Here is a 15,137-nt window from a genome sequence, read left to right on the forward strand (position 1 = left end):
AATGAGAAAGGTACAGAGTATTTTTTCCCAATATATCAATAATAGGAACTACAACAACAAAAGAAAATTGGGACTTGGGAATTTCTAATACTTATATCTTTAAAAAAAACTCTAAAGATCAATTCTATGTATGAACAGTTATAGCTTAATGGGATCATTTGATGTCTTTATCAGGTTGTCCCTATGAAATCATCTCACTCATATTTCTATAGCCTAATAAGACACCCTTTTCCCTACATGCTCTGAAGAGACACATGAAATAATATCCAGAGTGGTGTCCAGAACTATTTTTTAGGTTGAAAATCCTCTTGCTGTGCTCATGGCTCTGCTTCTACTCAAATGCCCTAAGGTGGAATAAAAGATGAAAATCCTGGGTTTTGGTTGCCAGAGAATGAAAAACCCAATAACTGGGCTAGTTTTTTGGTTGTTTGCGGAGTTTTTTGTGTGTTTTTGTTGTTATTGTTGTTATTTGTTCTTTAAGTTTGATGTGGGGCTTAAAGTCATGACCCTGAGATCAAGACCTGAGCTGAGATCAACAGTCATATGCTTAACTAAGTACCCAGGCACCCCGGACCAATTTTTTTTTTTTAAGATTTTATTTATTTGACAGAGATCACAAGTAGGTAGAGAGGCAGGCAGAAAGAGAGAGAGGAAGGGAAGCAGGCCCCCTGCTAAGCAGAGAGCCCGCTGCAGGACTCGATCCCAGGACCCTGGGATCATGACCTGAGCCAAAGGCAGAGGCTTTAACCCACTGAGCCACCCAGGCACACCCCCCACCCCCGGACCAATTTTAAAACAGAATCAGGACAATGGAAACCTTCTGCCACTCCAATATTTCTTTTCTTTCTCACTGCCTTCTAAAACTCCCTCTCTTGTACGTTTCTACTCCTTTAACTTTTTGCTTTCCCAGCTTGTAAGTTTTGCCAGCTGGCACTCAGTGACCCTACTGGACATTAGTTCAAACCAAAGCGGGGGCTGAGAAGACCGCCAACCCGTCTGCCAAGAACCTGGAGGCAGGAAGAGTCTTGCCTGTGCTTCACTAGGCTTGATTTATACACAGGTGCTTCTCTTCTGCTATGTAAAGCATGCCTGAAGAAAGCATGCAGGCATGACCCCTCCAAGATTCTCATTTTTATTCTGTTGCCTAACAAGGAGGAACTCCTGACCATTCTTCAGCATATTAGGGCAACAAAGTGGACTTCCGCACGACAGCCTATCAAACAAATCATTGGCCCTATATGGGAATGATGGGAAGGTAGTAACCGTGGTAAACATCCCTAAAACCAGTTAGATTTTTCCTTCCCTCTTGGTAGGATATTTGTAAATGTAGTCATGGCAATAAACAGAATAGCTGGCTGGAAAGGTTAAAAGCAACTTCAGAAATCCTCCTTACCAGCAGTTTCTAAACATAGTTCACGCACATCAAAATCACTTGTGGTGCTTATTAAAAACCTTGGATTCTCAGATGCTTAACCAAGACCTTCTAAATTACAATCTTTAGGATCAGGGCCCTAGAATGTTATTTCAAGCAAGTATCTCATATCCAGCCAGGTTTCAGAACTACTGCTAGACCGGTCCACAGTTCCCCACTGACTCTATTTGCTGTTTTCTGGGGGAGCAGCAGCCACTGAGAAAGTGAGGTCAATATTTCTTAGGGTAAGGATTCAAAGCAAAGTCGGAGAAACTAAAATCCCTAAAAATAAACTCGTAATTTTTGGGGAACAGACCTCCAGTTGACATCGTCAAGCCCTGGCCATGAGAAATTTCCACTGTAAAGAGCCTGAGTGTCACACAAATGGGGACTGAACAGCAAGTTCAAGCCACCCTCCAGCTGCTATTATTCAAATAACCTTTGTGGGGGCACCTGACTGGTAGAGCATGGGACGCTTGATCTCAGGGTTGTGAGTTCAAGCCCTACCTTGGGTGCAGAGATTACTTGGAAATATGATCTTTAACAAAAAAAGAAAAGCAACACAACAAAAACACAAATAATCTCTGCTCCTGGACAGTGAGCTATGTGGTAGGAGCATAGGGTTGACACTGGGTCACTGGCTCATTCTGCCAGAAGCCCCCCGATTCCTCAGGTCAGTTAGTTGCCCTTCGTCTTTGTCCCCTTGCTACCCAATCACTGCTTCTATCATATAGCCCTTATACAGTATACTCATACAATAACTAGCTATTTACATGACTTTTTTCCACTGTAAACTCTACTGCAAACTAAGGTGTCTGCTATCACTCCATTGTCGGTACCCCAGCATTAAGTACTCACCCAGTGTTTGCTGAATGAGCAAGTTTGTATTTCAGATGGCTCCAACTTCTTTAGAACTTTCTCTGCGGGATTCCAAACACAATTATTTTGAAAAGCATCCCATGTGCTTCACAATTTAAAACGCCGTCCCACCTGAGAACAGCAAACAAACAACATTCACAGAGGTTAGGCCCACCTGCCAAGTCCAGGTGGCCTGATTTTGTAAATAACAGTCTTGTTGGAACACGGTTACACTCGTTCATTTACCTTATCATTTATAGCTGCTTTCACGCAGCAACCGCAGGACTGAGTAGTTGCTGCAGAGAGACAGAGGCTGTATGGTCCACAAAAAGCCCCAGATATTTATGATCTGGCTTTTTACACAAGGGTTTGCCAACTCCTGCCCTAGAGGTGGGAAGACCTGTGTGACATTGGACACAATGCTCAACTTTTCTGAATTTTGGTTTTCTCATCTGGATAATGGGGATAATAATGGTGTCGATTTTACAGGGTTTTGCTTGGAATAAATGGGATAATCCTTGTAAACCTGAACATACTAGGTGTTCAGCAAATATTAGCCATTATATTTATTACTTTGAAAACTTGCCTATGTTCCCTCTTGTCTTTTTTCAGCTATTCCTCATCAACTTTAAAAAATGTTAATAAAAATAAAACCAGAGCATTCTTTAGCTTTAAAAGCATTGCCATTTGAAAGAACTTTGGGTTCAACCACTCTAATGATAAACTGCCCCCCTCCTTAGAACAAAGACTCTAAATAAGTCTTTATTTCTATTAAAAAAAATTCCAAGACAAGATCTTTGGGTATTTAATAAACATGCTTTGCTATGAGATGCTTGCTTTCTCACAAGCTTCAATCATAAGAGCCAGAAGAGGGGCTTGACCTCACACCCATCTATCCCCCAGCTTGGTATCTGCTTTACATATTATTCCATTGCCTCTAAAATCAGACACCTATAGCTCTTCTATTAAATATCTTGAAAAAGTGCAGAGGTGGGGGATGGAGCACTAAATACATGGAATGGTTTTTGTAGCGAAAAGGTCTGAGTGATAGACAGGAAACCAAGCCAAGAATCTCTAAAGGCATCTTTTACTTAACTTGGAGCCCTCATTTCTGGAAAGCTAGCTGATCACTCCTGTTAAAGTTCTTTCATCAGACAGATGTCCCACTGAGTGGACTGTAGTTCATGCAAAGGAGGACAGCTCTCTGACTCACCTAACATCTTATTTATTAATTTCTTTTTCTGATTGTAGAGCTGAAGTGGAATTTCAGTTTTTCCTTTAGCATTCAAGATTGCCAAAGTCTTGGCATTGACCAAGACTCTGCCCTACAGGAATTTGCAGCAGTAGGCAACTTCTACTTTGACTTCTTTCAGACTCTTCTATCCATCTGTGGGATTTCCTGCTTGGGCATGGTGGCTAACTGCCCGGAGCAACTGAACTTTACAGTTTTTGTTAATGTACAAATCTATGCTTTGTAAGTGGGACTGTAGTGTGGATTTGTATAGTTAGGAGATTCATGTGTTAGGTTAGAATCGATTTAGATTTCTCTTGGAATTTTACCCTGAACTCCCAGGGATAAACTCACTCAGCTCTCGTGCCAGTTCAGGTCCTCCAAAAAGCGGTCACCTCACAGTTTACTGCGAGGATATAGGGGACTAAAGAGGGGGAAGAGACAGAAGAGTCTTCCAGTTGTGATGTAGGTCTAATGTATGTGAAGAGAGAAGGGGAAGGAGAACTGCACAGTAGCACTACTCTGAGCTGAGACAGTCTACTGGAGACATCTCTTGTTTGGCAGAATTGGCTTGGCTCTAGAGTCCCCCATCTCAGGTGTTGGCTGGGACGAGCCTGGAATGACTGGTCTCAGGGTGAACACTGGAATGTAACCAAAGGTGCAAAAGCTGGCCTTACATCTGGTTCTCTTGAAGGGAGAACTGAGCAACATACTTCTGTGGTCACCATTATCCAACCCTATTGGATAATGGGGTAGATAATGGCATCCACTTCAGACGAGTTCAAAGAGCAGCTCATCCATGGTTCCCATAGTCCCTTCTTTCTGAGGAGAAATTTAGAAAAATTTAGAAAAAGGAGGCTAGTGAGAAAAGCTATTGTCCCACCTCTGGTTAGTTTTTGAGTCAAAACTGGTATTCATCTTCTCCCTCCTCTACTATCCATTCCAAATCTCCCTCATCCTCTACCTTCACTTCCACAAGTGTTGGTGGCTCTCCTGGGTGGTTGAACCTAAACCCTCATTCCTGAGGCATCTTCATCTTCTTCCTTCACTGGGGTCACTGTATGTGCCCACTCACAGTTACAGCTGGGTAACAGATTACCAGGAGGTATGCAAGTACTTGTATTCATTCCTGCCCCCATTGTGTAAAAGCAGCTCTCTCTCTCTTACGGATCAGGTTAATTGTTCCTGATTTTACTCTTTGTCAGCTGGTCTCTGGACACAAAGCTTTTGAAGTAACCAGGTGGCAGGTGTACCTTGTAATTCAGTGGGACATCCTGCTCTGTTTCAGGCATGTGGGCACTTCCTTTGGGCATGAGGACTTCTAACTGTGCACATCTCATAATTACCAGGATGTCACTGGAAATAATGGCAAGACTACTTCTGCTTCCATCCTTAATATTATTCTTCAAGGGGATATAGTCTCATAAAGGGGTCTCTAGAAGATACTGTGTCCTGAAGGATGGCCCTCCATCCTCTAGTTATTGCCACCAAATTGGCACCTCAGCTATACCTCCACTAGGCCATTCCAGTGCTTTAATAGCCATTGCCTGGAAATCTGTATTGTGATAGGCAGTTTCTACAATGGCTCCCAATGATCCCCACCTAGTTGTACAACTCTCTCCCCTGGAATGCGGCTGGACCCAGTGACTTACTTCCCACAAATCAAACACAGAAAAAGTAATGGGGTATCCCTTCATAAATTAATTTAAAAAGGATTAGATTCCATCATGCTCACCCTCTCTTAGTCTCTTACTTGCTCACTCTCATGAAAGCCAGCTGCCATGCTGGAAGTTATCCTATAGAGGCTGATGTGGCAATTAACAGAGAAACTAATAAAAACAACGCAAAACAATACAAAACGGAGGAGGCTGGGCAAGATGGTGGAGGAGTAGCCGACTGAAATGACATCAGCCTGCAGGAGTTCAGCTAGATAGTTATCAAGCCATTCTGAACACCTACAAACTCAACAGGAGATTGAAGAGAAGAAGTGCAGCAATTCTAGGAACAGAAAACTGACCACTTTCTGAAAGGTAGGACCTGCGAAGAAGTGAATCCGAAGCGACGGAAAGATAGACCGTTGGGGGAGGGGCAGGCTCCTGACAAGCGGTAGAGCAGTGGAGCACAAAATCTGAACTTTTAGAGGTCTGCTCCACTGAGGGGCATCACTCCAGATGCTAAGCCAGGGTGGAATCCTCATGCGGACAGTGTGGTCTCAGGTCCCATGGCGTCACAGAAGGATGGGGGTGTCTGAGTGTGGCAGAGCTCCCAGGTATTGGAGTCAGAAAGCCAGCTGGAAAGATGGAGGTGAGGAGTGAGCACTCAGCTCAGGGTTACCTTAAACTGTGATCCATAGCACAGTCAGACCACTGTTCTTTGAACAGGGATCCCGCAAGTGGCAAGTCCAGGGAGACTCAGCTTCCTCCTCTGGAGGCAGGAATCTGCTGGGTTTGGAGACTCCAAACAGGGCTGTGCGCCAGAGACAGAAACACTCGGTCACAGGTCGGGTGAGCCCAGAGTGCGGGCAGAGACCAGGGAGATGGGAGTGATTGAGTGCTTTTCTCCAAGGTTGCACTGAGGAATGGGGCCCCGAGCTCTTAACTCTTCCAGGCCAGAGATTGGGAGGCTTTCATCTTCATTCCTGTCCTCTAGAGCTCTACGGAAAGCGTTCAGGGAACAAAAACTCCCGAGAGTAAACTCAAACAGATTTCTTAGCCCAGCCCTTGGCAAGAGGGGTGCAATTCTGCCTTCGGCAAAGACCTTTGAGAATCACTACAACAGGCCCTTTCCCCAGAAGGTCAGCAAGAACATCCAGCCAAGACCAAGCTCACTGATCAAGGAGAACAGCTTAACTCCAGAGGAGGGGAAAGCAAAGCATGGAATTTATGGCTTTCTCCCCATGATCCTTTACTCTTGCAAAGTTCAATTAAATTATTTTTAATTTTATTTTTTTTCTTTTTCTAACTTTTAAAAATTTTCCTCTTTTCTCTTTTAATGTTTTTTAAGTAGTTTATCTTAACAATACATTTCTTTAAAAAATCTTTTTAAACCTTCATTATTATAGTTATATTTTATCCTTCCTTGTATTTAAGCTTACTTTTTTGTATACATATGGGTTTTTTTTTTCCCAAAAAATTTTGGGATACAATTTCTTCTAATAGATCAAAATATACCCTAAATCTAGCAGAGGGCTTTGTTCTAGTCTCTAGCCTGAGCACATTCTCTACTGTCTCCTTTTTTTTTTTTTCCTTCTTCTTTCTTTTTCCAACCAACTTACCTTATTAATTCCATTTTTAGAATTTTTAAAAAATTTTCATCTTTACAGTCATATTCCAACCCTTCATTGTGTTTACCCTTGTGTGTGTGTGTGTGTGTGTGTGTGTGTGTATGTATATGTTTTTCTCTCTTTAATATTTTGAGAGGTAGTTTCTTCTAAGAGACCAAAATCCATCCAAAATCAAGTGGGTGGCTCTGGTCTATTCACCAATCTAATACATATAGATAGAGAAATAGATAGATAGATATCTATATATATACATACATACATATATAGGTGTGTGTGTGTGTGTGTGTGTATTTTTTTTTTTTTAATTTTTACCCCCTTTCTTCTCCTCCTGGCTTGGGGTCTCTTCTGATTTGGTTAGCATACATTTTTCTGGGGTCTTTGCCACCCTTTTAGTATATTATTCTTTCATTCATATATTCTTACCTGGATAAAATGACAAGGTGGAAAAACTCACCACAAAAAAAAAAAAAAAAAAAGAATAAGAGGCAGTACTGATGACTAGGGACCTAATAAATACAGACATTGATAATATGTCAGATCTAGAATTCAGAATGACAATTCTCAACGTGCTAGCTGGACTCGAAGAAGGCATGGAAGATATCAGAGAAACCCTGTCTGGAGAAATAAAAGAACTAAAATCTAACCAAGTTGAAATTTTAAAAACCTATTAATGAGGTGCAATCAAGAGTGGATGTTCTTACTGTTAGGATAAATGAAGCAGAAGAGAGAATTAATGATATAGAAGACTAAACGACAGGAAATAAAGAAGCTGAGCAAGAAAGACAAACAACTACTGGACCATGAGGGGAGAATTCAAGAGATAAGTGATACCACAAGATGAAACAATATTAGAATAATTGGGATCCCAGAAGAAGAAGAAAGAGAGGGGCAGAAGGTATATTGGAGCAAATTATAATAGGGAATTTCCCGAATATGGCAAAGGAAACTAACATCAAAATCCAGGAGACACAGAGAATCCCCCTCAAAATCAATAAAAATAGGTCCACACCCCATCATCTAAAAGTAAAACTTACTAGTCTTAGTGACAAAAAGAAAATCTTGAAAGCAGCTCGGGACAAGAAGTCTGTAACATACAATGGTAGAAATATTAGACTGGCATCAGACTTATCCACAGAGAACTAGCATGCCAGAAAGAACTGGCATGATATATTCAGAGCACTAAATGAGAAAAACATGTAGCCAAGAATACTATATCCAGCTAGACTATCATTGAAAATAGAAGAAGAGATAAAAAGCTTCTAGGACAAATAAAATTTAAAAGAATTTGCAAATACTAAACCAGCCCTACAGGAAATATTGAAAGGGGTTCTCTAAGCAAAGAGAGAGCCTAAAAGTAGTAGACCAGGAAGGAATAGATTCAATATACAATAATAGTCACCTTAGAGGCAATCCAATGGCACTAAATTCATATCTTTCAATAGTTACCCTGAATGTAAATGATCTAAATGCCCCAATCAAAAGACACAGGGTATCAGAATGGATAAAAAACCAAAACCCATCAATATGCGGTCTACAAGAAACTCATTTTAGACCAAAATACACCTTCAGATTTACAGTGAGGGGGTGATAAACAATTTACCATGCTAATGGACATCAAAAGAAAGCTGGGGTGGCAATCCTTATATCAGATCAATTAGATTTTAAGCCAAAGACTATAATAAGAGATGAGGAAGGACACTATATCACACTCAAAGGGTCTGTACAACAAGAAGATCTAACAATTTTAAAAATCTATGCCCCTAACATGGGAGCAGCCAACTATATAAACCAATTAATAACAAAGTCAAAGAAACACATTGACAATAATACAATAATGGTAGGGGACTTTAACACCTGCCTCACTGAAGTGGACAGATTATCCAAGCAAAAGATTAACAAGGAAATAAAGGCCTTAAATGACACAGATGGACATCACAGATATATTCAGAACATTCCATCCCAAAGCAACAGAATACACATTCTTCTCCAGTGCACATGGAAAATTTTCCAGAATAGATCACATTCTGGGTCACAAATCAGGTCTCAACTGGTACCAAAAGGTTGGGATCATTCCCCACACATTTTCAAACCACAATGCTAGAATCAATCACAAGAGGAAAGAATTTGGAAAGAATTCAAATACAGGGAGGCTAAAGAGCATCCTACTAAAGAATGAATGGGTCAACCAGGAAATTAAAGAAAAATTGAGAAAATTCATGGAAAAAAATGATAATGAAAACACAAGTGTTCAAAATCTGTGGGACACAGCAAAGGCAGTCCTGAGAGGAAAATATATAGCAATACAAACCTTTTTCAAGAAACAAGAAAGGACTCAAATGTACAACCTAACCCTACACCTAAAGGAGCTAGAGAAGAAACAGCTAAGAAAGCCTAAACCCATCATGAGAAGAGAAATAACAAAGATCAGAGCAGAAATCAATGAAACAGAAACAAACAAACAAACAAAACGATAGAACAAATCAACAAAACTAGGAGCTGATTCTTTGAAAGAATTAATAAAATTGATAAACTCCTGACCAGACTTATCAAAAAGTAAAGAGAAAGGACTCAAATAAATGAAATCATGAATGAAAGAGGAGAGATCACAGCCAACACCAAAGAAATACAAACAATTATAAGAACATATTATGAGCAACTATACACCAGCAAATCTGACAATCTGGAAGAAATGGATGCATTCCTAGAGACGTATAAACTACCACAATTGAACCAGGAAGAAATAGAAAACCTGAACAGACCCATAACCAGTAAGGAGATTGAAGCACTCATCAAAAGTTTCCCAACAAACAAGAGCCCAGGGCCAGATGGCTTCCCAGGGGAATTCTACCAAACATTTAAAGAAGAATTAATTCCTATTCTCCTGGAACTGTTCCAAAAAAAAAAAAAATTGAAATGGAAAGAAAACTTCTAAACTCATTTTAGGAGGCCAGCATTACCTTGATCCCAAAACAAGAAAAAGACCCCATCAAAAAGGAGAATTACAGACCAATAGCCTGATGAACACAGGTGCAAAAACTCTTACCAAAATACTAGCCAGTAGGATCCAACAGTACATTAAAAGGATTATTCACCACGACCAAGTGGGATTTATTCCTGGACTGCAAGGTCGGTTCACATCTGCAAATCAATCAATGTGATGCAATACATAAATAAAAGAAAGAACAAGAACCATATGATACTCTCAATAGAAGCTGAAAAAGCATTTGACAAAGTACAGACTCCTTTCTTAATCAAAACTCTTCACAGTGTGGGCATAGAGGGTACATACCTCAATATCATCAGAGCCATCTATGAAAAACACACAGCGAATATTATTCTCAATGGGGGAAAACTGAGAGCATTTCCCCTAAGGTCAGGAACACAGTAAGGCTGTTCACTATCACCACTGCTGTTCAACATAGTACTAGAAGTCCTAGCCTCAGCAATCAGACAACAAAAAGAAATTAAAGGCATCCAAATCAGCAAAGAAGTCAAACTCTTTCTCTTTGCAGATGATATGATAGTTTATGTGGAAAACCCAAAAGATTCTACTCCAAAACTGCTAGAACTTGTACATGAATTCAGTAAAGTGTCAAGATATAAAACCAATGCACAGAAATCAGTTGCATTTCTATACACAAACAGCAAGACAGAAGAAAGAGAAATTAAGGAGTCAATCCCATTTACAATTGCACCCAAAACCATTAGATACCCAGGAATAAACCTAACCAAAAAAGGCAAAGAATCTATACTCAGAAAACGATAATGTACTCATGGAAGAGATTGAGGAAGGCACAAAGAAGTGGAAAAGCATCCCATTCTTATGAATTGGAAGAACAAATATTGCGAAAATGTCTATGCTACCTAAGGCAATCTACACATTTAATGCAATATTTATCAAAATACCATCAATTTTTCAAAGAAATGGAGCAAATAATCCTAAAATTTATATGGAACCAGAAAAGACCCTGAATAGCCAGACAAATGTTGAAAAATAAAGCCAAAGTTGGTGGCATTATAATTCCAGACTTCAAGCTCTATTACAAAGCTGTAATCATCAAGACAGTATGGTCCTGGCACAAAAACAGACACATAGATCAATGGAATAGAATAGAGAGCTCAGAAAGAGACCATCAACTCTATGGTCAACTAATCCTCAACACAGCAGGAAAGAATGTCCAGTGGAAACCAGAGAGTCTCTGGGTGCCTGGGTGGCTCAGTGGGCTAAACCTCTGCCTTTGGCGCAGGTTAGGATCTCAAGGTACTGAGATCGAGCCTTGCATCAGGCTCTCTGCTCAGTGGGGAGCCCGCTTCCCCCTCACCCTCTGCCTGCCTCTCTGCCTAGTTGTGATCTCTGTCTGTCAAATAAATAAATAAATAAAATCTTTTTTAAAAAAAGAAAGAAAGAAAAAGGACAATCTCTTCAACAAATGGTGTTGGGGAAATTGGACAGCCACATGCAGAATAATGAAACCGGACCATTTCCTACACCACACACAAAAGTAGACTCAAAATTCATGAAAGACCTCATTGTGAGGCAGGACTCCATCAAAATCCTTGAGAAATCTCTTCGGCCTCAGCCACAGCAACTTCTTCTTAGAATCATCGCCAAAGACAAGGGAAGCAAGGGCAAAATGAACTATTGGGACTTCATCAAGATCAAAAGTTTTTGCACAGCAAAGGAAACAGTTAACAAAACCAAAAGCCAACTGACAGAATGGGAGAAGATATTTGCATATGACATATCAGATAAAGGGCTGGTACCCAAAATCTATAAAGAACTTATCAAACTCAACACCCAAAGAACAAATAATCCAGTCAAGAAATGGGCAGAGGACATGAACAGACATTTCTGCTAGGAAGACATCCAGATGGCCCACAGACACATGAAAAAATGCTCACATCACTCGGCATCAGGGAAATACAAATCAAAACCACAATGATGTACCACCTCAGACCAGTCAGAATGAATAAAATGCAGAGAAAGGGGAACCCTCCTACACTGTTGGTGGGAATGCAAGCTGGTGCAGCCACTCTGGAAAACAGCATGGAGGTTCCTCAAAAAGTTGAAGATAGAGCTACCCTAATACATAAATATATATATATATATATATATATATATATATATATATATATATATATATGACACACGCACAATGGAATAGTTTGCAGCCATCAAAAGAAATAAAATCTTTCCATTTGTGGTGACATGGATGGAACTACAGGGTATTATGCTGAGCTAAATAAGTCAAGCAGAGAAAAACAACTATCATACGATCTCCATGATACAAAGAATTTGAGAGGCAGAGTGGAGGGTTTAGTGGGTAGGGAAGGAAAAAATAAAACAAGATGGGATCAGGAGGGAGACAAACCATAAGAGACTCCTAATCTCACGAAACAAACTGAGGGTTGCTGGGGGGGTGGCTGGATATGGAGAGGGTGGTTGGGTTATGGACATTGGCGAGGGTATGTGAAATGGTGAGTGCTGTGAAATGTGTAAGCCAGACGATTCACAGACCTGCATCCCTGGGGCAAATAATGCATTACATGTTAATAAAAATAATTAACAAAAAATAAAATAAAGTAAAATAAAATAAAATAAAATGTAGTAAGGAGCCAAGGCCCTCAGAGTAGCATCCCGTGAGAAATCGAATCCTGAAAACAACTACGTGAGTGAGCTTGATCACAGATCCTCCCTCAGTGGAGCCTGGAGATTACTGCACTTTGACTGATGTCTTTCTTGAATCTTTGTGGGAAACCCTGAGCCAGAGGGTCCAGCCAAACCACACTCGGATTTCCAACCCACAAAGGCTGGGAGATATGTATCATTTTAAGCTGCTAAGGTAATTTGAAATGTAGTGATAGATAAGAAATACACTTTCCTATCTTGGAATATTTCTCCTTCTTCACAAAAAAAGAAGGCATGCTGCTTGCAGCTCTGTGCATTGGAAGGATTTTCTTTCTTCACTTTCTCTCAATTCCACCTTGAAAGTGGCTGTCATGGAACTGCTGTCCATTTCTGGCTTGCTTCCATTTCCAAAGTCAACCCACCCAGAACTCAGACTTAGATTTTGTCCTTCTGTTTAAGCCGGTCATACAGGGACTTCCATATAGCATAACGAGATACAAATTGAATGAGAAATGCTTTTGTAATTGTTGTGGGTGACATGGGGGCCTGGACTACCTGCTCACAAAGCTATCTTGTGCCTCCTGGTGTTGCTTGGGTTCAATCCTGGATGTACTAGTTCCATCTTTTAATGGACCACTTCTGGATCTATTTGACTTTATAACTTAATGGCACCAAAATAACCCAACTCATCATAGGTAGGTTTAGGTACCTGGTCTTCCCAGGTCAAATATTCATGTCTATAGGGCTCAGTAGCATATCAAGAACTCTGTTTAGCTATAGATGGCATGACCATGATCCAAAACTCCAAAAGCCTCCCTTATGATTCTCCCATTGAGACTGACCCTAAACTCCACTTTCCACCACTGACAACTTGACCATCACAGATCTGCTGGAGCTTATGGCCCAAGCAGTGCAGTTACTTAGATTGTACTGGGTATAAAGCTCTTTTCTATTCTGGGCCCCACTCAAAGCTGGTAGTCTTCCAGGATGCCAGCATATGGACTGGCACAGTATTTAGGTGTAGGATCTGTTGCTTCCAGAACCCCAAAGTGTTATCAATCACAGTGCTTCCTGCCTTGTAGCAGAGGATATAAGAGGCAGTATTATGCCTCTTTGGAGGCATATCCCAGCACCCCACCCTCTCTCCTACCACTGGGCCCTGGAAACTGTATTGAAGTGGCAGATCTCTGAATCTTTATAGGGCTTCTTTCCCATCTGCTGGGGCATGCATACATCTCATCCAGGTCTCCAGTATGCTAACTACCTCTTGTTTCTTTTGCCTGATCAGCATGATGTTATCGATGTAATAATGTTCTGAGAGAAGTCCAGCTCTCTCTTTCAGACTATATTGTGATAAGTGGGATAATTAACATAACCCTGGAGCAAAACTGTAATTTTTTTTATCCCTTGGCTTTCTCCATCTCCAACTTTCAAGTCTGTTAATCTCAATTATACACTTGAGAACAGGGAAATGACCCCCATGTGGATCCATGGGCCCAATGGACCCACTGCAATTGGACTCTATCCAGGACTCTAATTATAAGCTCATGCACCTACCTATTATTTACTCATTTTTTATGTCTCCTCTACTAGAATATAAGCTCCTTGAGAGCCACAGCTCTGTAGGTTTTCGTCTCTGCTGTACCTCCTGCACTTTCCACAGCTCTGGCACCTACTAGGTGCTCAATATTTAACAAATCGATTGCATTATTATTTTAATTTGAGTTGTTTTAGTTATGAGTAAGATTGTTTTCCTTGTTCTGTGAATTCTTTCCCTCACTGTCATCATTATCATTAAGTATAATAATAATAATAATAATAATAATAATAATGAATTTTGCTCCCTCTTTTCCTGGCCATGAGCAATTGCTACTTCAGAGCAGTCAAAAGGGCTGATCCAATCTCAAAAATCTGGTTATCAAAGGGTGAACTTGGCAGTGGTTTGCATTACTTAGAGACCAGGAATATATACTAACCCCTTGTGTTCCTTTAACATCCTGTTGTCAGCTGTAAAGAGACATTTACATTGCATTATAATTGTCTTTTCACTTGTCCATTACTGTTCTAGATTGAATTCCTTGCAGGGAGGAACTCTGTCCTTCCACTGCATATAACCAGGACCTAGCCCAATGCCTGACAAAGAATGGGAAATAAATAAATCGATTAAATGAATGTTTGTGAACATGTATCAAGTCAGCCTGCCAGGGCTAAACAGCAAATAACAACTTAACTTTAGATAAAAACAGATTCTTTCTGAGCTTCCCTCTGAAATGATACTCTATATTCAAGCGCCAATGTGGAGAATGAGCCAGATGTCAGGGCCAAACCTGGACTCAACTCTGGGGGTTTTGAAAAGGAACCTTTTCTGGACTTTCACCCAGGGCATTCACCCCAGGGGTATGTGATAAAACATCCATGTCTTTAAAAGTAAACATTCATTGCCTCAAAATAAGAAAGGATTACACTCTGTTGACAGGCTTAAAAGTTATTGATTGCACTATGCAAAAACCTGGTCTTCTTACATACGTGTATGTATGTGCATTTATATGCATATTATATATGTGCAGGTGTGTACACATATATACACATGTAGATATAGATTACTGAAGTCTAGTTTAGCTTAGCAGGAAAATAAGAAAAGACAAACAATGGCTCAGAGATTTGCCTATATTTTTACTATGGAGGATAGTCATTTGGTAGTTCTAAATAGACCTGCTTAAGGACA

The 15,137-nt window shown here is 40.3% G+C and overlaps 1 long non-coding RNA gene across 3 annotated transcripts in view; it reads right to left on the reverse strand.

The window, feature by feature from the left end:
* LOC116568019 overlaps positions 1 to 15,137 on the reverse strand; it is an 88,781-nt gene that overhangs the window by 56,571 nt on the left and 17,073 nt on the right. For all 3 annotated transcript variants that reach the window (XR_004276476.1, XR_004276475.1, XR_004276474.1), the window contains exon 2: positions 2,270 to 2,401. This is a non-coding gene — a long non-coding RNA (uncharacterized LOC116568019). The remainder of the gene's footprint in view (positions 1 to 2,269; positions 2,402 to 15,137) is intronic.

Source organism: Mustela erminea, chromosome 10 (assembly GCF_009829155.1).
Source record: "Mustela erminea isolate mMusErm1 chromosome 10, mMusErm1.Pri, whole genome shotgun sequence".
NCBI lineage: Eukaryota > Metazoa > Chordata > Mammalia > Carnivora > Mustelidae > Mustela > Mustela erminea.